This window comes from Dromiciops gliroides, chromosome 2, assembly GCF_019393635.1.
Source record: "Dromiciops gliroides isolate mDroGli1 chromosome 2, mDroGli1.pri, whole genome shotgun sequence".
NCBI classification, from domain to species: domain Eukaryota; kingdom Metazoa; phylum Chordata; class Mammalia; order Microbiotheria; family Microbiotheriidae; genus Dromiciops; species Dromiciops gliroides.
This window is the reverse complement of record NC_057862.1, coordinates 62,656,038-62,680,650: the sequence shown is the minus strand read 5'-3', so window position 1 is coordinate 62,680,650 and position 24,613 is coordinate 62,656,038. Positions and strand designations below refer to the sequence as shown.

General features: G+C 41.7%; 1 protein-coding gene across 2 annotated transcripts in view; it reads left to right on the top strand.

Moving 5' to 3' along the window:
- The first annotated feature begins 1,718 nt into the window (after positions 1–1,718).
- The window catches only part of RASGEF1A (RasGEF domain family member 1A), a 346,198-nt gene continuing 323,303 nt past the window's right edge, over positions 1,719–24,613 (top strand). The window contains exon 1 of one of the 2 annotated variants that reach the window (XM_043986013.1): positions 1,719–1,957. The gene's annotated coding sequence lies outside the window, so the exon portion shown is untranslated. The remainder of the gene's footprint in view (positions 1,958–24,613) is intronic. The other variant, XM_043986011.1, reaches the window with a different exon arrangement.

Sequence of the window (24,613 nt, the reverse complement as noted above, 5' to 3'; positions counted from 1 at the left end):
AAGAACATAATAATTGGGCTTGAGGAAGAAAAAGAGAGAGGGGAGAAGAGGGAGAGATTAAAGGGCTTCAACTGGTGTTCAAGGAGAGACTGAATAATCACATGTTGGGATATTGTAGAAAAAATTCAGGCATCAAACAGGTGATTAGACTAGGGGATTCTTCAGGCCCCCTCCAACTCTTAGGTTCTATGGTCCTATGAGGAGAGTATTCTCAAGAGGCCTTTTGTCTGGGGAAAAAAGGCTTGTATGAATGATTAACATCAATTCATATATACTTCTTTCTTAAAAATGGCTGTTAATCCTAGCCCTCATCAAATAATAGCCAAATATTTGGTATTAAGACATTCATAACTAGATTCACTCTCTGGCCTTTGACCTTTCTTTCTTTCTTCCTTCCTTCCTTTCTTTCTTTCTTTCTTTCTCTCTTTCTTTCTTTCTTTCTTTCTTTCTTTCTTTCTTTCTTTCTTTCTTTCTTTCTTTCTTTCTTTCTTTTTTTTGCAGAGCAATGAGGGTTAAGTGACTTGCCCAGGGTTACATAGCTAGTAAGTGTCAAGTGTCTGAGGCCGGACTTGAACTCAAGTCCTCCTGAATCCAGGGCTGGTGCTTTATCCACTGTGCCACCTAGCTGCCCCCTAGCCTTTCTCTTGATGGTGTCTCTCTCAATGCTCCTGTGTACACTGATTCTTATAGATCAGAATCCCTTCACTTTGGAAGGCAGGGACAAGCCTGCCATTCTTTGGCCAACATCTGGCAGCTGCTCCTGCTGGTTATTCCTCCTGATTGTCAACAACAGTGATCAAAGTGACAGGGACGTAATTGAGGAATTTGATGAAGACACCCTATGAGATGAGCTTGTTTGTGACTCGGCTGTGTTTTGGTTTTTCCTGACTCTGGCCCAGAGAACACGCTGTTGCAAATATCTTGAAGGAAGCCTCAACAACCACAATGACAACAACTCCATAAACCAACAGTTCTCAGGTGGAGAAATGAATACATTTGCAAAAGTCATCTCAGGGAGGCAACCTCCATTCTGCCCACTTCTCTTTTTCACTGAACCTAGACTACTTCGATAACCCTCTAATTCTTCTCCCTGCCTCATCTCTCCCCTTTCTAAACCATTCTTGACTCAACTGATGAAGTGATTTTTCCTCTAGAGCAGTTTGGACCCTATCACTTCCCTACTTCTTCAAAATCAATGGTCTTTATTACCTCCTAGCTCAATTATAAAGTCCTCGGCTTGTCATTTAAAGTTCTTCAAAATCTGGGCCCAACCAAAACCCCTAGAATCTTGAATTCTAGATTTAGAACCCATCTTGGTTTCTGGGCTTAGAATCCATCTGAATTGGGCAGCTGCCCTATGCCCAACCTGTTCTTCCTTGTGGCTCAAGGCAAAAAATACTGCATTTTCATTCAAGTGGGTGGATTCTTTAAGTGGCATTTTAAATGTAGTGGTCAGGGAGTCTTTTAATTTGCCTTTAAAGAAACTTTTCATTTCTCCACAATGGATGGGAGCAGCAATAGCAGGGGAGAAGAGCTATGAATGGTATCTTCCTGTCTCAGCAGCAGTCTTCCTATCATTAGCTTCCTTTCTCTCCCTCTCCCTCTCCCTCTCTCTCTGTGTCTCCTCTCTTCTGTCTCAGCCTGCCCCTGTCTCTCTCTCTCTCTCTCTCTCTCTCTCTCTCTCTCTCTCTCTCTCTCTCTCTCTCTCTCTCTCTCTCTCTCTCTCTCTCTCTCTCTCTCTCTCTCTCTCTCCCACGCTCCCCCTGCGGCAAGCTGCAGAATGGGATCTGCGAGTTGGGAAGCCAGCCGGCAGCTGTCACACAGTGGAGGCAAGCAGCCTGGGCAAAGAGTGAGTCTACTCTGTCATTTAGGATGAATCACTGGGATCTGGCAATAATTTCTATTTTTCTGGTCGTGGTCGGGGAACAGCCCAAAAGCTACACTGGACCAGACAAAGGTAAAGAAGCTTCTTCTTTTTTTCCCCCATTGTTTGTTGGTTTCTTCTTTACCTGCTTTTCTTTTCAAAGTGTCTTCAGGGCTGGGCTGCTGGGAGCTGTGGGGAGCTGCCAGGCTCGGGCTCAGCCTAGCATGAGGAGACTTCCAGTGGGTGTTTCAGCACCTGGCACTGCATGCCAGCAGGGTGCCTCCCAGGCATTAACCCCTTCTGGGCTGGATAGGGGAGGAAGGGACCAGATGCAGTGAGGCACATGGAAAGCTTTATACATTACAACCTAGATGCAACTTCCAGATGCAATCTCTATACATACCTGTGCCTGTGAATGAGAGGGGGATTAAACAAGTCTGGAGTGGTCCATGGGCTCTGCACTTGGCTACAGGGACTATCCCTGTCTGTCATACAGGCTCCTGGCAGACCATCTCCCTGGAGATTGATTTTCTTCAATTTCATCACTTCATGAATTGGTCTCATGGGTTGCTGTAAGCCTAGCATTCAGTATTTTCTTCAGGAAGCCTGCAGGATACTAGCTGGATAGCTCTAATTATGTTTTTTAGTTACTTAAAACTATTTGTTAAATCCCCAAGACTTGTGAGGTATCAATGCCATCCAGGGATGAGTATTTTGAGTTCCTTCTGGGGCTGCTTAGACTTTAGGCAGGGTATGTCTCCTTTTGGCAAGAGTAGTTTGATACCCTAATCCCATTCCCTAACCATTGGCTACCCCTGGCCAGCAGCCACCCCACTCCAGAACCTATGAACCCCCCCCCCTTTACCTCTGTAATGGTTTTCTTTCATCTGGCTGGGAAGGCATATCACAAGAATAGGCAGCTTTCTGTTGCTGCAGTCCTGCACTTTCCCTATTTCTGGCTTCTAATTGGAGCTGCTGCCTCCCTGTCACGACCTCCTCATCCACACAGTGCACACCTCATGTGTTTGCTTCAAACAGGCTCTGAGAGCCAAGGATCTGCCTTTGTGGGGGCTGGGAGGCTAGAGGAGGTTGTGCCCACTCCTAAAAGCAAACCTGGCAACCTCCTGTCCTGAACAAGGTCCTGTTTGTGGGATGCTCCGACAGGTATGATTAAGATAGAAGAGAGACTTGGGAGAGATAAGAACCAGGTCAGTTCAAGTCCCTCAATATGGTGTTTTCAAATGGGTCCCACGCTCTTGTGGAAAAGAAAACAAAATAGCCTGTTTAGTCTTGACATAGAGGAAAGGATCCGGTCTATGGAAGGAAGAGGGCAAGTTATGTGTTGCTTCCATCTACTAACCCCACTAAGATCCCTACTGCTCTTGTAGATCCCAATGTTTACAAGAGGACATTGGCTAATGAAGAGTCTTCACCAGTTGTGGGCATTTGTGGATTATGCTCTTCCCACCCACCCACACCCAGGGAATTGGTGAATTCTGTAGCCTCACCCGCTATCTCTAGCTCTCCATGTCCAAGCCCCCAGAGTCATTGTAAAGCCATTCTGTGCTTTTCATGATACATCTTCAAGGCTGGGGAGAACTAGAATAAACTTGACATTTGAGCAGATGTTGGAAGCATGCTGAGATGCTTAAAAAGTTATGGCTGTGTTGTTTCTACAATTAATGACTTCTCTAGAGTCTTATAGACATGAAGCTGTCACCTTCCATGGTGAGTGAGTGATGAGCCTTCTGTCTGTTGAAATTGCTGGGACCTTAGCCCTCTATTCTTTCTTTGAACTTGGTTCTCCCATGCTTTGAAGTTGGCTTTTCCCAATTGACTAGCTTCTATTCTCTAGAACTCAGTGCTTTGGATGGGCAACTCTTGGCAAAATCTCCAGGGAAAGGTTTGATTCTTCTTGGTCACTAGGAGATTGTGGCACTTGGGTTCAATGGTTTTAAGGTAGAAGCGCACAGGGCCTTGCAGTGGAAGACATCCTGCCAGGCATGCTAAAGATATTGCAAAATCAGCTCCATGTCCTCACTTAGATTCTATCCCATCCCCTCATGCTGGTTTGCAAATATTCTAGTATGGTGAGTGATGGGGGAGAGCTAAAAGTAGGACTTATTTTTAATGGGACAAAACAGTTGGATGGGGGATATTGATGAGAGAGAGGGCAGTATGATGGTAGGAAAGCTGATCAGTGGTGATAAAGAGAGCAATCCAGTTGTATATATAATCATGCAAAAAGAAGAAAAGCCAATCTTCCCCCTCCCCCACCAAAGAGCCATCCTTTCCCTTGCCTGTGCAGGAAGGCAGGCCCAGGTTATAGGACTGTAGACACAACAACTTAGGGATGATTATACTACATGGTAATTCAGATGTAAGGAAAGGTATTGGGGCAATGTAGCCTCAGTGAGGAAGCACAACCACTTGAAGAAGCTTATTTTCCTGGATATTGTCACCTTTGATCAAAGTCCTATTCACCTTCGTTATAGCTCCAGTCAAGAATTGTGCAGAAATGAGCACAGGACCTAAAGGAGTGCTACTATTCTCATGGTTTGCTAAAATTATTTAAATTAACAAAACTATAATTTTTTCTCCTATTCCCAGAACCAAATAATTGTGTTTTGAGCAGGTATATGTTATTTTCATGCAATAGGACACATACTCATTGACAGTAGGGACTGTCTTATCTTTACCTTTAAAGCCTCAACAAGTTGCATAGTACCCTATGACATGCAGGAGGTACTCAATATATGCTTGTGGAATTGAATGGAATTGTTGTTTCCATGAAATATAAGTTCCATATTGGAATTCCAAGATAGCTGCAAGCTAGGTGGTGCCATAAGTGCACATAACGTGGGGAATGTGGTCAGGATGACTTACCTTCATGAGTTCAAATCTGGCCTCCGACAGTTACTAGCTGTGTGACCCTGGCCAACTCATTTCACCCTCTGCCTCAGTTTCCTCATCTGCAAAATGAGTTGGAGAAGGAAATGGAAAACCACTCCAGTGTCTTTCTCAAGAAAACCCCAAATGGGTTCATAAGGTGTCAAGTATGACTCAAGAACAACAACCGCCTCAGATAAGCATTTGCCATTTCCATCCTCCTACTTTCTTGTTTCTGAACAATTTGAATGGCCTTCTAATTGGTCTCCCTGCCTCAGGTCTTTCCCCACTCAAAACTGTCCTTTACTCAGCTACCAAAATTATTATTCTCAAGCTCAGATCTGACTGTTACTCCCTTATTCAATAAATTCTAATGGCTCCTAGTTATCTTCAGCATCACATATAGAGTCTGCTCTTTGGCAATTACAGCTCTTCAGAACCTTGCCCTTACTACCTTTCCAATCTTCTTAGTCCCCTCCACACAGTTTAGTTTTTTCTTCCCCTTTCTTTGTATTCCCAGCCCTTAGCACCATACCAGACACATAATTAGTGCTTAGTAGGTGTTTGTTGATGGACCGACTATGGGTCTAGGGGCAGAGCTGGAGATTTACCTGAATTTTAGAGGCTGAGAAGGACTGGCCTCCACCAGCCATTGGACTAAACAATCTTTCAGTAGGCTGCTCCCGAGAAGCACTTGAAATTGTGAATGCTGGGGTCCTCCAGGCACAACAGGGGAGCTGTTTATTCCACTGCATGGGGCATCAATGGCTTTTGCATCTGAGAAGAGCTCCTGGGAGCACAAACAGACTCTTCCTGGCTAAGTCAGGGATACAAAAATGCCCCACGATTAAGTTTATTTTGTCCCTGGGAGACATCATAATGTCATCAGCTTCATGGCTTCTTTCTACCTGGAAAATTATTTAAATGTAGACAGTTCACACAGAGACAGAATATTTTTGGTGTAACTTAGCAACAACATAGAGAAGAGGAGGGGAAGGAGAGAGAGAGGGGAAAAAAAAAACTCAGGCCGACATTCATAGCTTATGCAAATCTTGTACCGAAATAGTCCTAGCCCTAGTGGATTCAGTCCCTAGAAGGGTTCCTGTTGGATCATGTCAACCTAGTTCGTTTATTATAATTAACTATACCAGACAGCTTCTCTAATTACCCAAGTCAGGGGCTGGGGCTATCAGGTTCGAAGGGTGTGTGGAGACAACTGCTTTCGGACTAAGAGCTGACTTAATGTGATTGCCTTTGGAAAGCTGCATTAGTTTCTAATTAAGGCCAGCCATCCAGAGTCCAAGCCTGAAACTCAGCAGTAAAGTATGGGAGAAGAATGATTAGGGTATCTTAGTCCCAAGGTGACCATTCTTTTCCTCTGAGTTTCCCACCTAGGGCATCACTTCCCACCTGTACCTTGGTGACAGTCCACTCTTTGTGAGATTGATCACCACAGGAGGAGGTGAGGAGCTCTATTACATACACAAAGAGTTGGATGGCAGTCTTTAGAGACCTGGATTCTAGTCTTACCACTGATATTAATTATATGTAGAACTTGGAAGCAGTCATTTAATTTCTTGGGGCTACAGTTCCTTCATCTGTAAAGTAGTATGGTAGGCTAGATCTAAAATCCCTTTCAACTCTACTATCCTAAAATTCTATGAATTGTTTTTTTCCCGCCAGAGAAAAAGGAATCTTGATCTTAGTGCTTCAGGGATGGCTGTGGCATGGAAAATCTCAGAGAAAAAACATGACAGGCACCATCAAGAAAGGGTCAAGGAATTGTAGATATTTGCCAGAGCATTTTTTGAAAGCTGTTATTTCCCTGGATGTAACAGTCCTGGAAATAAAGCCAGCATTCCAGTAGTAACCACTGGGAATACAGGAGCAGAGACCAGCCCTGTCTTGGATATGAAAGTTGAAAGAGAAGGAAGAGTAGAGCATGACTCTGAGGCTGTGAACCTGGATGACTAGAAAGGATTGTGATAGAGATAGGTGCTGGGTGGTACTTTATATTCATTGTTTTATATAATAATTAGTAGCAATTTTTCTTTGTTGTTGAGTTATTTCAGTCATGTCCAACCCTTCGTGACCCCATTTGAGGTTTTCTTGGCAAAGATACTGGAGTGGTTTGCCATTTCCTTCTCCAGCTCACTTTATAGATGAGGAGCTGGGGTAAATAGGGTTAAGGGCTTTCCCAGGGCCACACAGATAATAAATATCTGAGGCTGGATTGGAACTCAGGTTCTCCTGGCTCCTGGACTGGTGCTCTATCCACTGTACCACCTATAGGTAGCTGGTAAGGAAACATTGTTCTGGTTCTGAGCATTTGACACCTGCCTCTACTCTCTTTTTAGGGTAATTAACAGGCTGGAAGGCCAATAATATGCCTTAGGCAGGGGATGTAGTTGTGATTAGAAAGCATAACCAGAAGGCAGAGAGCTAGGGTGATCAAGCCAAAAGGTTCTCCAATGTGTCAGCTCATTCAGAATGCTAGGCAAGGGTCATCTAATGGAGGTCAGAGCAGCAGTCAAGGCTGATAGTGTGTATATAGGGGGAGGGAAAATAATGTGTGCCTGGCACAGAACCTATTCAGTACTAGGATGAAAGAAACAACACAAAGCACGGGCAAATAACCAGTCATCTTATGGAAATCTTCAAGAAGGGGTTTCTTCTGGTGGTCATTTTCTAACCATACCTCTTCCTTGTGTCACTGTTCTGGGGCTATGTAGTGGCCCTGGTCCTGGGCAGATGGCCTAGGAATTTAGGGATATAGGTATGACTACAAGGAGAATTTGGAAAGAGCAACTAGACAACACAGGTGAAACTTGCCAAGAGCTGTTTTTAGCCTACCTGCACATGGTAGTCATTATCCATAGAGAATTATCCCTTCTCCATTTCTTCAGGTCCTAACTTTGGAAGCCCAGGCTATGTTCAGACAGGAAGAGAATATTTGGGTTTGAAAGTTTTCAGTGATTGTGTATGTATTATTATCAACCTCACCATTAAAATTATCCATTAAGCATCTAGTTGGGCAATATCCAGGGTGATCAAGGATAAACACTGGCCCTACCCTTGGAAAACCTTTTGTGAGATTGACGTTTAGATAGGCAGATAATATTCACAGACTGTCACGGCATGGTCCAGTGGACAGAATGCTGTCTTTGGAGTTAGAAGACCTGAGTTTCAATGTTGGATCTGACTCTTGTTACCTGCCTAATTTGGGCAAAGACACTTTAACTTTCTAGGTCTTAGTTCTCTCATCTATAAAAGTGGGAGATTAGACTTCCTGGATTCTAAGATTCCTTCCAGTTCTGTGATTTCTCAAACATTATTTTGAAATGCTTATATGTATCTTCTCCATGATGCTTCCTCCCTTGCCCATTCCCCCTCCCAAAAAATGTTATTTATATGTATAGATGGATGGATGGATGGATGGATGGATGGATGGATAAATGCATGTATGTATATATACACACTATACATGCCAAATAAATATATGTAATTTAACTATGTGTATATTGTTTTCCCCAATCAAATGTAAGCTCCTAGAGGGAAGGGACAATTTTATTAGTGTTTTTGAATCCCTAGCAAAATTCCTGGCATAAAACAGGCTTTTATTAATTGTTTGTTGATTAACTGCCTTATTGATTTAAGGTGCAGGCACTTCTTTCAATAATAAAAAATACAGTCCCTCTACAATCTAGATGGTCACTGAGAGTTGTTGTTTGCCACCTCCACTGTCCTCCCTCACAAAATTGTCCAAACTTATAAGTCTCTGTATTTTTTTCCAAAGTTGGCCTTCAGATAGCAGAAACACAGTATATAATCAGTCAGTGGGTCTATTTTTGAAGCCCTTCCAGTTAGAATGTGCCAAAGCTTGCATTTTTCAGCCACATCCTTCAACCCCACAGTTACTTCCAAGCCATGGTGAAAAATCAGAGGAAGACCTTGGTCGAGTAAATTCAATAATTACATAAAACAAGTTTGGGCAATGGAGTCAAGGTGTTTGGCCCAATGCTGAGTAGGCCTACCTGCTTGCCAATGAAGATGAAATTCCCCCTCCCATGAGAAAGATTGCAGTTACAACATTTAGGAGATAGTTAAAGCAACATTCCATAGCCCCAGAGTCCTAGTTCCTGTTACAAACTAGTGACTTCTCTTCCAATCCAAATGAAGCCAGACAGTAGAGAAATCAGATTCCAAACGCCTAGCATACTTGATGGATACCACTCATTTGGGTGGTTGGGGGGTTTTATGTGTTTTGTTCTATTTTGTTTTTAATTCCTCATAATTTTGCCCAACCCAATAGTTTTGAAAAATTTGTAAAGTCATTTTCTCTGGCATAGAACTTTGCCCCTTAGTGCTTAATTTCAGTTCAGATTGAATTTTTATGGACAAATGATAAGGAACCCCCGGCAGTCTTAATTACCATATAGAGTACAGTCCCAGCAGTTTCAGCCAAAGTCTTCATATTAATCAAATGAGAAACATTTTCCAGGACAGGAAGCAAGAGAATTTGATTTTCTAGGGAGCTTCTTCCTAGAGAGAGAAAGACATCACTAACACACCTAAGTATATATCCCTTCTTCCCTCCCCTCCAATCAGACACATTCTGTAATTACCAATTTCTATAACTGGAAGTTCTTGGGAATTGAGGAAGACAGAGCACATAATAGATCACGGACCTTGGAGTCATGAAAATATGGGTTCAACTGCTTTCCTCTGATGCATACTGACTGTGTGACTCTGAACAAGTCACTTTACTTCTCACTGCTTTAGGCAATACTCAAATATTACAAATTGAAGAGCAATCACTAATTTGCATTGATGGGAGGAGTTTCCTCATTAGCAGTTCCCTACACCAATGAAATCACAGGACATCCCTGCCCTACTCCCCCCACCCCCAATCAACCCACCTCTAAAAATGAAGACAAAGCTGAATTTCCACTTAGTAGAATAGGCTTTCTCAGTATGATTCCACTGGATCGTAGGTTTAGAGCTAGAAAGAACCTTCATGTTACCCGTGAAGAAAATGAGGCTCAGAGACTTAAATGACTTGTCTTGACCAAAGCCACACAGGCCACAAACATCGGAGCTAGTTTAAAGCCAGCTCTTCTAATATCAAAACTTCCAGCCTTTCTCCTGCACTGCTTGGCCTCCCCAGGCCCTCTAAAGAGCACTGCACATCCCCAAATGCTTTTCCCATCTTTTCACCGATGCATAAAATTCCTTTAAAACCTTTAAACCTGGGGGCCACTAGGTGGCACAGTGGATAAAGTACTGGCCCTGGATTCAGGAGTACCTGAGTTCAAGTCCGGCCTCAGACACTTGACACTAGCTGTATGACCCTGGGCAAGTCACTTAACCCCCATTGCCCCGGAAAAAAAATACAAAGAACAAACACCCTAGGGTGGAGAAGTGCCAAGCACATTGATTGACATCTCACACAGAAGTGTAGAAAATTGATAACAGAGTCTCTGGGGAGAGAAATATTTGTTAAGTGCCAGAAGATTCAGGGCAAAAAGAGGGAAGTGTTATGTAAAGTGGCATGGGGGGTGGGGAAGGGCCAAGGATGAAAAAGAAAGCAGGCTTGAAAATCCTTGAAAAGAATAGTGACAATTGTCCTTGCTGGGGCCCCAGGAGCTCAGGCATGGGGACCATGCCTAGATAGAGGCTAGAGTCACCAAGGTGGGGACCAGGAACATGCAGCCCAGGACTTCTCTCCATAACTGGTCAGGTTATCAACCTGGCTTCAGAAACTTGATATGGATCATAGAACAACCATTTCCCATCTCCCACTGACTGGGGTCTGAAAGCACTTTCCATACAGTAAGCTTTTTGCCTGTGATTTAGCTTGCATTTTAAATCAAATGTGCATCCAGATAAAGGGAGGATCCAGTTGGGGAAGATTCAGGGTTCCCTTAACTGCCTGGTTAAAATAAAAACAGAATTGTGATATCTCTGAATCTTGGAATTAGAAGGACCCTCTGGGGCCATATAATCCAACCTGTGCCTGAAAAAAATTCTCTTGATAACAAATGGACATCTAGTCTTTGTTTGAAGGCTTATAGGAAAGGGAAACTCAATTCTTCTCAGAGTAGCCATCACACTTTTGAATAATGGCAGTTATTAGGATGTTTCTCCAGATACCAAGCCAAATGTTGCCTTTTTCTACTTCCATCCTTTGTTTCTAGTTCTATCCTCTTGGACGAAGCTCTACACCCCTTTTAGCTCTTCCAAATGGCAGTCCTTCAAATCCTTGAAGGCAGTTCTCATGTTCTGTCCTGCAAATGTTCTCTTCTCTAGGCTCAATATTTGCAGTTCCTTTAATGGATCATCATATGGCATGATCTTGGCCTTCATCACTATTTAGATTACCCTTCTCTGGAAGTTCTAAAGCTTATCAATATCTTTCCAAAATGTGGCACTAGGAACTGAGCATAATATTACATGTTTGATCTCAGCCCTTAAACATTTATAAAGTACCTACTATGGACCAGGCACTGTGCTGAGTGCTAGACATACAAAAAAAGGCAAAAGATAATCTCTGCTCCAAAGAACCTAATAGGGACACAACATGCAACCAAATATGAACAAACAACATATACAGATGTATAGATAAATATTTGTATGTATATATTTATACATATATATATATATGTCTGTGTGTATGTGTGATAAATTGGAGGTTGTCCCAGAGAAAAGGGACCAGAATTAAAAGGGATTACAAAAGGCATCCTATAGAATGTGGGATTTTATCTCTGATTTGAAGACATCCAAGAGATGAAGAGGAAGAGCATTCCAGGCATGGGGGACAGCCACAGAAAATGTTCAGAAGTTGAAAGAGATTTATTTCTGTGAATGCAGTTATCAAAATATCTTGCCATAACTTAAGGATTTGAGACCTGTCCAATGCAATTCACTCATTTTAAGGAAGAAACAGTGACTCAGAAAGGCTAAGCCACCCATCCAGGTTCACACTAAGGATTCAAGAGTTGGTAGTGATGGGGCGGCTAGGTGGCACAGTGGATAAAGCACGGGCCCTGGATTCAGGAGTACCTGAGTTCAAATCCGGCCTCAGACACTTGACACTTACTAGCTGTGTGACCCTGGGCAAGTCACTTAACCCCCATCCACTGTGCCACTGTGCCCAATCCTCCCATTTTTGAGATGAGGACACTGAGCCTTTCCAAGATAGGCTTTCCAAGGTCACACAAGTCGTGAATGACAGTCAAGGCTTATAATGAAATGGTCTAATTCCAAATCCAACACTCTTGCTACCTCCTCTAAAATCATTCCAGTGATCTTAAAATATGCAGAGAAGGCCAAAGATCACAAGTTGCTGGGTTTTTTTAAAGCAAGCAATATAAATGCATTTAATTAGAATTTGCAGCTTTTGGATGACAAAATCATACTACTAAAGAAACTGGAATAGACTTAATCTTTGAAGTTGATGGGCAACCTTGCCTTCCTATGGGACATAGCCTGTGAAGAAAATCCTGGGCTGGATGAATCATGGGTATGACCCAATATGACAATTATTATGTTTCTAAGGGGAAGATATAGATATTCTCAACTTTTGTAAATGGTGAGTTCTAGCAATAATTTGAAATTCAAAGATAGCCCCAGCTGCTCCTTCTAGGACAGTTGTTTCCATAGTCAGATTTGCTAGGACAAAGCCCAGTGTTAGGCAAATAGGTAAAATGTGGATGTATAAGATGATTTTTTTTATCATCTCCTCCTGCTGCCTTTCCTCTCAGAGGACTGTTCCTTTAGATAGCCTCCGAATTGTCCCCAGATTCTCAGGTAGCCAGGAATGTGGTGGAATTTCCGACAGTTAAGCCCATGAAAGAGCTATTTTTATATTTTTGAAAGGAGAAGGAAAAAGCAGAGTGATGGCAAGGAGCTCTCCCAAAATCCTTCTACTCTTCCATGTACCAGAGCTATAACTACAGTACTGCAACTAAGACTTTGCCTCATGGAGCTGAATTTAAAGAACTCCAAATTTAAAGGGTGGTGACAGCAATGTAGAAAAGACAAACTTATACCTAGTTAGCAAGAATAATTAGTAAGAATAGTAACCTAGCACATCAATGGCTCCCACTCTGTTCTTTTTCTTTATAGGGTTTCTATCTTTCCTTGACCCTCCATAGACAGAGTAGTGGTTGACATGGTTCATGTTGCTTGCCCTAGAAATGGTTTATGGAACTTCTCCAGGTATAACAATTCCTACTTATATCTCTGCTATATATAACCACCAGGAATTATGTTCATCATGCTATTAAGGGGGGCTTTATTTAGGAATGGGATGGACTACATGATTCTCTACCTCTGGGATTCTGGGATTCTTTTATGTAATTATCATGGAGTTACAATGCACTAATACCTATATCATTGATTGTGAATGAAAAGTAACATATTTGCCATTTAATCACTATGATGTGTATCCCTGAAATAACAAAATAACATACTTCTTTATTCTCCTAAAAATCATTTTCTTTTCCCTTTTTCCTTCTTTTCCTCTCTTCCTTCTTATTTGGCTTGCTCTATATCCTTCAGTACTGTCCATCAGTAGACAATGTTCTCTAATCTTAATGGCAGCAGGGGAAGAAAGAAAAACTGACCCATCCTCCAAATCCATGCAATTGAGGGTTGAGGAAAGAGGCTGGAATGATAGAATCTAGTGAATCCTGGATCCCCCATAAAAGAGGTTTTAAACTCATGGCCAGATTATGGCCTACAAAACTCACAAGTGCTACTGGAACCAGAATGAAATGCAGTTGGGAAATGCTTAGCAAAATAAATAAAAATGCAATGAAACATAGATAATGTTAATTTGTGGTGCAGACAGATCCATTTCCATTTCAGTTTAACACCTCTGCTCCATAAGCATCTCCGTAAACTTCTAAAATCCACCAAAAAGAATAATGATTAATACAGTAAAATAGAATCCTCCATAAACTCCTCTATCTAGTCTAGGACTACATAAAAAGACAGAATCATAAAGATTGACTGAACAGAGACAAGTTGGGCTAGATGGAAGGTATATTGGGAACCATCTCCTACAACAGGAAACAGACCAGGATGTAGCACCAGAATCTTAGAAGGAAAAAGTCCAGGAGTAGATTGTGGTTCAGAGCATCCCAGAACCCTTGCCACAATGGGAGATGGGCCCTGACCTGTGTCCATACAGCTTACTACTGATCCAGCATCCAGGAAACCTGGGGATAAACCATGGCAAAAGACAAAGCCAGAATATTTTTACAGAAGGTGAATTCTAGCCCTAGGTACTCTGCTGAAAACTGAGAAATGCCTTCCTAATTCATACAGAAGTATAAGAAGGGAGTATGACCCAAGCACATGCTCTTAACTCAGAAACTGAGGTTGGAGATATAAGTAAACAGAATAAAATGCTAAGCACGATGAAGAAATTACTCAGACTGAGAGGTATTCAAAGAACAAGCCCATAGGAAGAAAGTAAGTCCATGATAAGTCCAAGTATTACCTCAGAAAACAGAATGTCTTGGGTCACAGGGACTATAAGAGTACTTGGAAAAAGTGGGGAAAATGAGAAACAAAATGAAATACCTATGTAATGCAAAATAGCAAGGATAATTTCTTGAATAGCGATAAGGTTTCTGTAGTTCTGACAGCAGGCAACTGGCAGAAGTCTAAGCCAGCAGGCAGCTGATAGCATGGTGGTCTGGCAGAAGGTGATTAAGACCTGTCATGAGAACATGAATGCAGTCTATGTGAGGAAGGAACCAATCAAAAAAACACCTACTATGGGCCACGCACCATGTTAGTCATTGAGGTTGCAAAGACAAAAAGTAAAATGATCCCTGCTCTCATGGCATTTCTATTCTATCAGAATAACAAGAACAGGGAAAGGACTATGCTTAGGGGGATTGAAGCAGTGGCCAGGGTACCAATATAAACACCCATGGATAGTGAACTATACCATAGTTATTAGAAGTGGAGTGTGGGTGAAGATTTGGTCACAGGGACTAAGGTAAGAGCCTAGGTATTTGAACCAGAGTAGGAGGTAGACTGAGCCCCAGAAGAAAGACTGGCAGTTTCCCAAGCTTTGCGTCCAGAGGTCAAAGAATTATAGATTAAGAACTGAGAGTTAAAGAAGTGAAGAAACTGAGGCTCAGAGAAGTTATATACCTTGCCCAAGGTCATACATATAGTAAACAACAGGGGCTGGAATCCGGGTCTTATGTCTCCAAATCTACTGTACATTTTCATGTACTATTTCTTTCCCTTTTATAGGGTCTGATTTTTTAGGCAGGAATGGCATGGTCCTACTTATGAAATCTGAAAAGACACTGGGCTAGGGAACCAGGTCAATCATTATGCCATCGTGCTCCCTAGGTTCTCTGTTAATCAACTGGGCTCACTATTACCCACTCAGGATGGAGTTATCAACATCCATCTTCTAGGAAGTGATGCTGAGAGAGTCAATGAAACCACTCACACCAATATTTTTGTTTACTTTTTTGTTATTCTCTTAGTGTGTAGTTTAAATTCAAATTGGTCCCATCTTGGGCAGGAGCAGGTGGAGAGAGAAGTTGACAAAAAGCAAGCAGGAAGCTGCCTATATTTCAACATGGCATGAAAGCAATTTGTATCGAAAAATCAATTCCATCTACACAAACAGAAAATAAAAGGAAGGAAGGGAAAGGAAAACAAGGCTCAATAGCTTTGCAGGGGGCTAGTTTATAGAGAAGACAATGTATTTACTTAAATCAGGACTGTGTCTCCCAACAAGCCTGGGTTGACACTATGGCAAAATTTTGGTTTGGGTTTTGTTTTCTTGAAACTGTCCCCCTAACACCCAAACAACCCTCCCTGTGTGAAGTACACTTTCCCCAAACTGCCTAATAGCATGCGTGGGTGATCACAACTGACAATACATCTCATTTTCCACATTTGTGGTTTACCCACTTACCTATTGTTTTCTAAACAGAAGGGAATGTGCTTTGACTTTAATAATATGATGATGATTCAATCCAATAAGCATTTACAAAGGGCCTACTGCTTTCTAGGCACTATGCTGGGCACTGAAGATACAAGGACAAAAATACAAACAGTCCCTCTCTCCAAGGAGTATGCATTCAATTATTAGGACATTCTTCCAACTTTGCCTGTTGGCTGTAACTGTGGTCTTGCAGCATTGCTGTTTGTTTAGTTGTTATTCCTATTGCCATAATTGTATATTTTTTTCTCTATTCTACTTTCCTCACTATATATCTCATCCTACAAGAATTCTCCTGTTTCTCTGGATTTTTCACATTTAAAAAAAATCCCTGTGGTACAATATTATTCCACTGCGTTTATAGACCACAATTTGTTCATCCATTCTCCTATTGTGGGGCACATTTTTTCTCTAGATTTCTGTTATATCAAATAATGCTGCTGTGAATATTTTTGTCCATATGAGCTTTCCTTGCTGTCAATAATCTTTTTGGGTAATAGTCCCAGTAGTGAGATCTCTGGGTCAGAGGTTAGGAATAGTTTATTAACCTTCCTTGCATAATTTTAAATTGTTTTCCAAAATGGTTCAACTAATTTTCAGCTCCATCAAAAGTGAATGTTGGTAACTGCAAGATTTTTTAATGCTGCCTCCCCTCCCTGCCTCACCAAGTAAATATGCAGTCAATTTCTGACAGGTCACATTCAGCTGAGAAACAAAAATGAGAGACAGACTTTCGAATAACAAAAACAACAACATACAAAGACTCTAAGGATCTATGGTATGGGAATGTTTTCCACAGACAATGATAGTAATCTGTCCTGTGGAGTTGCTTGAGGCACATGGAGATTGAGGGACTTGCCTGGGTTTATAAACCAAATGAAGACTTGAACCCATATATTCTGACTACAAGCCTACTACTAGGCACTCTGCAAGACTACCTTCATCAGAAAAAACAACAATAATTTATATTTTTTTCATCATTTTAAAAAACAAAGCACTTTTCTCATGACCTACTGATGGACAGAGAGTTCAAGTGGTATTACCTCCTTTTGTGCATAATAAAAGTTGCTTGGCAACTGGGAATCAAACAGACCTCAATTTAAATCCCCTTTGACATTTATGACAAGTGTGACCTGTCATTTATCTTCATTAAACCTATGACCACTCCCTAAGACCTTAGTGTGGTTGGTTTTTTTTTTTAATTTCAACAAGCTTTCCCCCCACCCCTACCATTTCCCCTCAACCATAGCATAGAAGGAATGGAGGGAGGGAGAGAGGGAAGAAGGGAAGAAGGGAGGAAGGGAGGGAGAAAAGTAGGAAGGAAGGAAGGAAGGAAGGAAGGAAGGAAGGAAGGAAGGAAGGAAGGAAGGAAGGAAGGAAGGAAGGAAGGAAGGAAGGAAGGAAGGAAAACATGGAGGCAGTGAGGGAGGATCCTTGTATCATATAACCATATTCAAGTAGTACAATTTCCTATGTTGACTATATCCAAAAACATATTTCTCATTCTGTATATTAGTCCATCATTTCTCTGCCATGAGATAGGCAACATTCTTCTTTGTGATTCCTTCAGAATCATGATTTATCATTTGATAAGTTCTTAAGTCCTTCACAACTGTTCATTTTTACAATAAGAGCTTTTAAGTAATTCATATATTGACTGTCACCTGCATTGATGGAGAGAATTTCTACACTGGGCATTCCCCATAATGCTGAAATCATCAACACTTTAGGTGTGAGAGTTTACAGAAAAGAAAATCATCTCAGAAAAGTGAAGTCACTTGTTTATGATCCAACAACTCCTGTCAGTTCCAGAATTTAAGGCTCTAAACCAATAGTTAGTTTTGATTGAATCCTCACTTTTTTATTTACTACCTTTCTGTGACCTTTGCCAAATCCCTTTATGTCTTTGAGCCTCTGTTTCTGCAGCTATAAAATAAGAGGGTTGGATTTGTTTGGACTATTGATCTATGATCCTCTCTAATGGCCCCCCCAATATCCTCCTCTATTATGGCACCATTAGGAAAGACCTCAGCAATAACTGTGCCCTGGCCACCAGATGGATCTGTTCAGCTACTACAGAGTCCCCTTTAAGTGTGACTAATGAAAGAGTTATAGGTCTTCTCTGTGACTTGATGCCTTTGAAAGCCACAGGTATCCTGCAGGACCTCCTGATGGACTGCATGTAGGCATCCAATCATGATGGTACATTCAGACCAGCCCAAGGAAAGGTCAAATGACAGCCTGAGTGATTTAGTTTCCTAGTTTTGACTATATCACATTCTGCTAACTGAAGTCTTTCATTAAAAACGCAGAATTCTAGCAACCATTGGTGGGATAAAGCAAAAAGAACTGGCTCTGGCCATGGCATTAAAAAATGACAGATGGGGGGCCCCTAAGTTATTTTGGTCATCAGAGTGAGGAAACCACAGGATGCATATGAGGATTTCAAGTCAATAAATTCTTCATGATTGACAAATATCATAGAACACTATAGAATTTTAGAATGGTGAGATCTTAGTGCCAGTTGAGTCCATGTACATCATTTTCCAGAGAAGAAAGCAGAAGCCCATAGAATAATATTAGTGACCTATGACTTCCTATTTGACATATGAGGAAACTGAGGCTCAGGAAGGTTAACTGATTTCCCCAAGCTTTAGTGGCTTCAAAAGCTGAGTGAGAAAGTGAACTCTGATGGTACAGAGGAAAGAATCCAGTACTTAGAGGGACTTGGATTTAAATTCCAGCTTCACTATACACCACCTAAGTAGCTTTGGTCACAGCCTCTCAAGACCTGTTCCTTCATCTGAAAAAATGAAAGAGTTTGTGTAAATCAGTAATTCTTATCCTTTTTTGCATCTTGGACCTCTCTGGAAGTCTGGACCCCATCTCAGAATCAAGCAGTTAAATGTATAAAATAAAATATGTAGGAAGACCAAGGAAACCAATTATATTAAGATAGTTATTAAAATAGTTTTACATTTTTTCTGTCCCCCAGAGAAAGAAAATGCTGGTTAGAGAACTCCATGGTCTCTGCTAAGGTGATGGTCCTGATTCCAAGTTCCATTTTTTCACTTTGCAACACTGCTAGCATTACAATTTCACAGCCAACAAAGCACTTTCCTCACAATGACCCTTAAAGGAAAGGGTTCTTTATGTTCTGTGAGTCAGTAACCCTTTGGGCCGTCTGGTGATGCTCATGGAACCCTTTTTGGAATGATGCTTCTAAATGCATAAAATAAAATACATAGGATTACAAAGGAAAGCAATATATTGAAATACATTTATCAAAATATATATTTAAGAAAAAAAAGTTCAGTACCCCAGGTTTTAAGCAGCACATTGTATATGTAGATCAAAAACTAACTTTGCAGTAAGGAAGATCTAAGTTCAAAAATGCTTCTGGCATATGCTTCCTATGTAACATTGGACAAGTTGCTTTACAAATTTATTAGCCTTTAAGTTTCAGAAGGGATGTGATTTGTATTAGGAGAAGAAATTCCCACATGTGGAGTTCTCCCTACTAATATAGTTATTAGAGAAGAAGAGGAAGAACACAAAGAAGGAGGAGGAGGAGGAAAAGGAGGAGAAAGAGGAAGAGGAAGAGAAGGAGGAGGAGGAGGAAGAGGAGGAGGAGGAGGAGGAAAGGGAGGAAAGGAGGAGGAGGAGGAGGAAGAGGAGAAGAAGAAGAAGAAGAAGAAGAAGAAGAAGAAGAAGAAGAAGAAGAAGAAGAAAGTTGTCCCCATTTGGGAAATGGGGAAAATATGAAATTAATATCTTTCAGGTTAGTGGCCAGCTTGGCCTAGAACCCAATCCTTCTGCCTCTAGTATTTTCCATTTGTCTCTAGGGCTTCTCATCTAGCCAGACAGATTCTGCTTGAATGGCTATTTAGGAAACATCCACATTGCAAGATCCATGAGGCTTTAAATAAGTCCTGAGGCATGTGGCTAGTGTTACTATGGTCAGATTTCCAAATTGCAAGTATAGAATCATCGATCTCAACATAGAAGGTACTTAGGTCATAGGCCCAAACCTTGTCTTTATTTGACATATGGGGAAACAGAAGAAGAAAAAGGTTAATTGATTTGCTCAAGGTCACATAGTCTCAGGCGGGATTTTGCAATCAACTACATTATTTTCAGCTAGAGAAGCCTGTTTTTGTTGTTGTTGAATCACTTTCGGTCGTGTCCAACTCTCTGTGACCTCATTTGGGATTTTCTTGGCAAAAATATTGGGGATGTTGGACATTTCCTTGGGAGCAAATACATGTCTTGAGGTTCATGGTGACTTGAGGGCCTCATCTAGCCTGCCCTGGCAGGCTAGAATGACCTAGACTCAGTCATGACCTTAATGCTTTGGACAGGAACCAGGGACCTGCTAAGCAACCCTCATTAACAAAAAGCCCCATTCCTGTCTCCATTCTTCCCACCACGATTTCCAACCCCAGAGTCCTTTCTCTTTGGCCACCTGCCTGGAGGCTGCCTTCTAAAATAACTGTAGCCTTGTCTTCTACCCCTCTAGTCCTTTACACTTCATAACAATCCCATAAAGTAGGTCCCCATTTTATGGAGGAAGAAAAGGAGACAGACTAAGATTGATTGACTTGCCCAGAATCTTACAACTAATAAGTGTTTAAGGAATGATTTGAATTCAAGTCTGCCATTTTATCTATAGCAACAGGTTACCCCTTAAAGAGGACTTGAATTCAAAATCTACCTGTGACACACAGCCCCGAGCTGTGGGAGCCGGGGCAAGTCTCTACTACTGTAAATCTTGGTTTCTTCTTCAATAAAGTGAGAATAATAATAGTGCCTATATCATAGGAGAGAATTAATATATTTAAAGCTCTTTGAAAGCCTTAAAGTGCTGTGTAAATGAGAATTATTCTCTTTCTTATCTTTTTTTGAGTTATTGCTGTCACAAATTATTTGCACGTGATTCAGGAGGGCCCCTTCACCTGGAGAGCTAAAACCTGAGGCCACTTGAGTCCTTGCCCAGTGTTCCATGCTCGATTGGCCTAAGGAAGGCCTGCATTCCATATGGAGGTACTGAGTTTGGGAAGGAAACCAGGGCCCCCAGCCAGAGGACATACCTCCAGGATGATCTGGGGAGGAAACAGCATATTTTCTTCCCCTACCATTGCCACATTCCTCAGCCCCAGGAAGTTATCCTGAAAGCACTTAGGAGAACAGACTTTCAACTTATCCCCCGAGGGGGGAAGCTGATTGTTAATAACAATAATAATAAAAATTAATAATTGAGAAGCCTCCTGCCCGCTCCCAGTAATCAACACATTAATGTTTGCTTTATTTCCACTGGGGATGGGAGGGTTTTATTCAACAGCCTCATTCTACTTGGCTCACTTCAGGCTAACACACCAAACTGGCTTCCCCCGCCCCCATCCCTGCTTTCCACAATCCCTGTCAGGTCAGTGGCTGCTGTTTTCTTCCTAGAGACAGGTTTTCATCATTGCTGTAGAAAACCAGTCTGGGGCTATTGTCCACACCTCCGCAATTCTTATTACTTCTAAGAGTACCTCCCTCAACATTTCACTGTTGTTCTCTGTCTCTATCTATGTCTGTCGGAATCTCTCTGTAAATGTCTGTGTCTCTCCTCCCTCCTCTCTTCATTTTAACATTGGAAACATGCTCATAGAGTATCAAAGTTGAGAGGGCTCTTTAAGACTATTTAGCCAAAACCCTTCATTTTACAGGTTAGAAATCTGAGGCCCAGGAAGAACTAAAGGAACTATAAAATGGCCAAATCTGGACTAGGACCCAGGTCTCCTAATTTCTAGTATAGGACTATTTCCATTCAAAGAAGGAAGGAAGGAAGGAAGGAAGGAAGGAAGGAAGGAAGGAAGGAAGGAAGGAAGGAAGGAAGGAAGGAAGGGAGGGAGGGAGGGAGGGAGGGAGGAAGGAAGGAAGGAAGGAAGGAAGGAAGGAAGGAAGGAAGGAAGGAAGGAAGGAAGGAAGGAAGGAAGGAAGGAAGGAAGGAAGGAAGGAAGGAAGGAAGGAAGGAAGGAAGGAAGGAAGGAAGGAAGGAAGGAAGGAAGGAAGGAAGGAAAGAAGGAAGGAAAGAAGGAAGGAAAGAAGGAAAGAAGGAAATATTTAAGTGCCTACTATGTGCCAGGCACTGTGCTAAATGCTTTCCAAAACCTCAAAGGTCATTTAACACAATCCTTTCATTGTTAACTGAGGAAACTAAGACCCCAGGAAGTTATATAATTCATAGGATCTCCTGATCAGAGACCTAGGGCCAGAGGGAACTTCATTAGTCTAATCCATTCATTTAACAGATGTGGAAACTGAAGACCATGAAGGTTGTTTGACTTAGAGGACTTGAAGATAAGGGATCTATAAAAGGGAACTCAAAGGTCATGTAATCCAACCCATTCATTTTACAGATTAATAAACTGAGGCCAAAGGAAGTCAAGTGACTTGTGCATGGTCATGTAAGCAAAAAGCATCAAGAGTGGGATTTGAACTCTGTTCCTCTGACCCCAGACCAAGTATCTTTTCCAAAGTTTCATGTTCCCTAGCAAACCTCAAATGATGCACAGAAACAGAGCCTCCTTTTCATCCCACTACCCACCTCTCCAGGTGCTTGTTGGAAAAGGGAGATGAAGTGGGAGGAAATGTTTTAAAAATCTGAAAGGCTGGTTATAATGGACCATATTTCTGGACCCACAGTTGGCTTGTGGGCAGAGGCATTAATAGCAATCAGTGTATTATTCCTTATGAAGAATGGAGCAATCATGCTTGCTCTCTATTGGCATCCAAAGTAATTAAGAGGATTGCAGACTGGGGTAGGGGCTCTGGTGCTGGTGCATGTTCTGGAGATCTGCAGAATGCCTAGGCTAAGAGGGTCTGACTTAAAGGGGCAGTGTCCAGGAAAACAAAGCAACTCCCATGGAATGAGGAAAGGGGGAGGGCTCCCTGAAAATCAAGGAAGCTTTCAGAATGAAGGTGATTTAGCAACCTTGGCTAATAAAAGCCTATTAAAATATCCCTTCTCCCCGCCCAAAGACCCAGCCCTTGAAACTCCCATGCAAAGAAAGCCTCTGCCTTGCTATTTGTTAATCAGGTTGCCATGGCAACCAGATCCCAGGGAAAACTACATCTCCTCAAGGTAGAGTCAAAAGTGTGACACTTGGGGAAACTGAAGTGCCAAGAGGCAGCTCTTCCACCCCCTGCCTGCCCTCCCTCCCAATCCCCACCCACGCCCCCGCCTGCCTCCCTGCTGTTCTCTTCACAATAGGCAGTAATGACAGCACTCCAGAGCCAAGCTTCTTCTTTGGGGGGTGGGGGGGGGAGCTGTTTATTTGTTCCTCAGTTTTTCTCTCCTGGTATTTTCAAGGGCGAAATGCTTTCAAAGGCTGATCAGAGCAGGATAATTGCTCCCTATTCCCCCCTCCCCCCATCTGCAATGCACCCTTCCCACCATCAGTCACCCCACATCTAGCTGGCAGGGCCAACTCTGACCACAGGCAGGCTAGATAACTGCTTATGAGACATGATTTCAGGGTACGATTTAGGTTTAGTAAATGATCCTTAACTATACAGGTGGAAGAGTACAGTGTCTTAGTAGACAGTCAGTCTTTTTTTTTCTATAGGCCTACCTTCTTTTCTCCCCTCCCACCCAATGCTTTCCTGTCCCATAACCACAAACTGTTATGATTTCTGCCCTCAATGTTTCTAGGCAGCAGAAAGCCACTTGTTCCTTGAACAATTTGGAGGGGAAATCTCCTCTCCACAAACAATTAAAGCATTTTTACATATGTTCCCAGAATCGTTTGACAGAATCTTTCAAAAAAAATTTTTTTTCACAAGTTGTTTATCTCTAACTGTGAACAACTGGATTTTGGAAGGAAGGGAGTTTCAGGAAAGGGGATGCCACTGTCTGTTATGGCATACCTAGCCTCCAAGTTATTTTCTTACTAGATAATTCTGGGGATAGCCTGCTACCAAAATGACACTGAGAAAGAATGCCTTCCATTTTCATCCAATGGGAAAGTTGTATGCCTCTGTGGTAGCACATTGAAAGGGGAGCCTGGTGTTCTAGGTATGACTATTCAAAGGGGGCACCTTTAGTTGTTCATGGTAATTGGTTACCTCTGACTATAAACAAGTTCATGATGTTCCCCTGACACTGGTAGTTAAGGGAGCAGATATTTTTGGGAGCCAGGCTTTGGGTTCATATGAGAAACTGGGAATTAGTTATTGAATACGTGAGGAGAATAGAAATGGAACACTGGTGTGAGAGCATGTAGTATATAGGTAAATGGATATTTGTTTGGGTGTGATTCTCTAGGAAGTTTGAGGAGATGAGAGGTGTGGCTCCCTTAAGAAGTTCAGGGTATCCATTGACTCCTCATCTCTAGATAGATGTTACGGACCCATAGATTTGGATGGGAAAAAAAACAACATTACATCTTTATTTTCACTAACCTCTAACTAAAATTTTTCAATTCTTAGAATTTCATTTAAATATGAAAGAATAAACCATAGTAGCTGCAAGAGACTGCAAAGGATTCCATAATACAAAAAGGTTAAGAGCTTCTGCCCTAGTACTCCCTAGAAGTACTATGCTTCAGTTTATGTAAAAAAAAAAAGGCAGGGGTAGAAATTATGATCTCAGATGATGTTATGGCAAAAATAGATTTAATTGAAAGAGATAAACAGTAAATAAATATAACTACATTTTGATAAAAAGTACCATAGACAATGAAGAAATATCAATACTGAACATAAATGCACCAAATACTATAGCATCTAAAGTTTTAAAAGAATAGTTAAATGAATTACAGTTGGAAATAGATAGTACTACTATAATAATGAGGGATTTTAATCTTCTCCTCTCAGAACTAGATAAATCT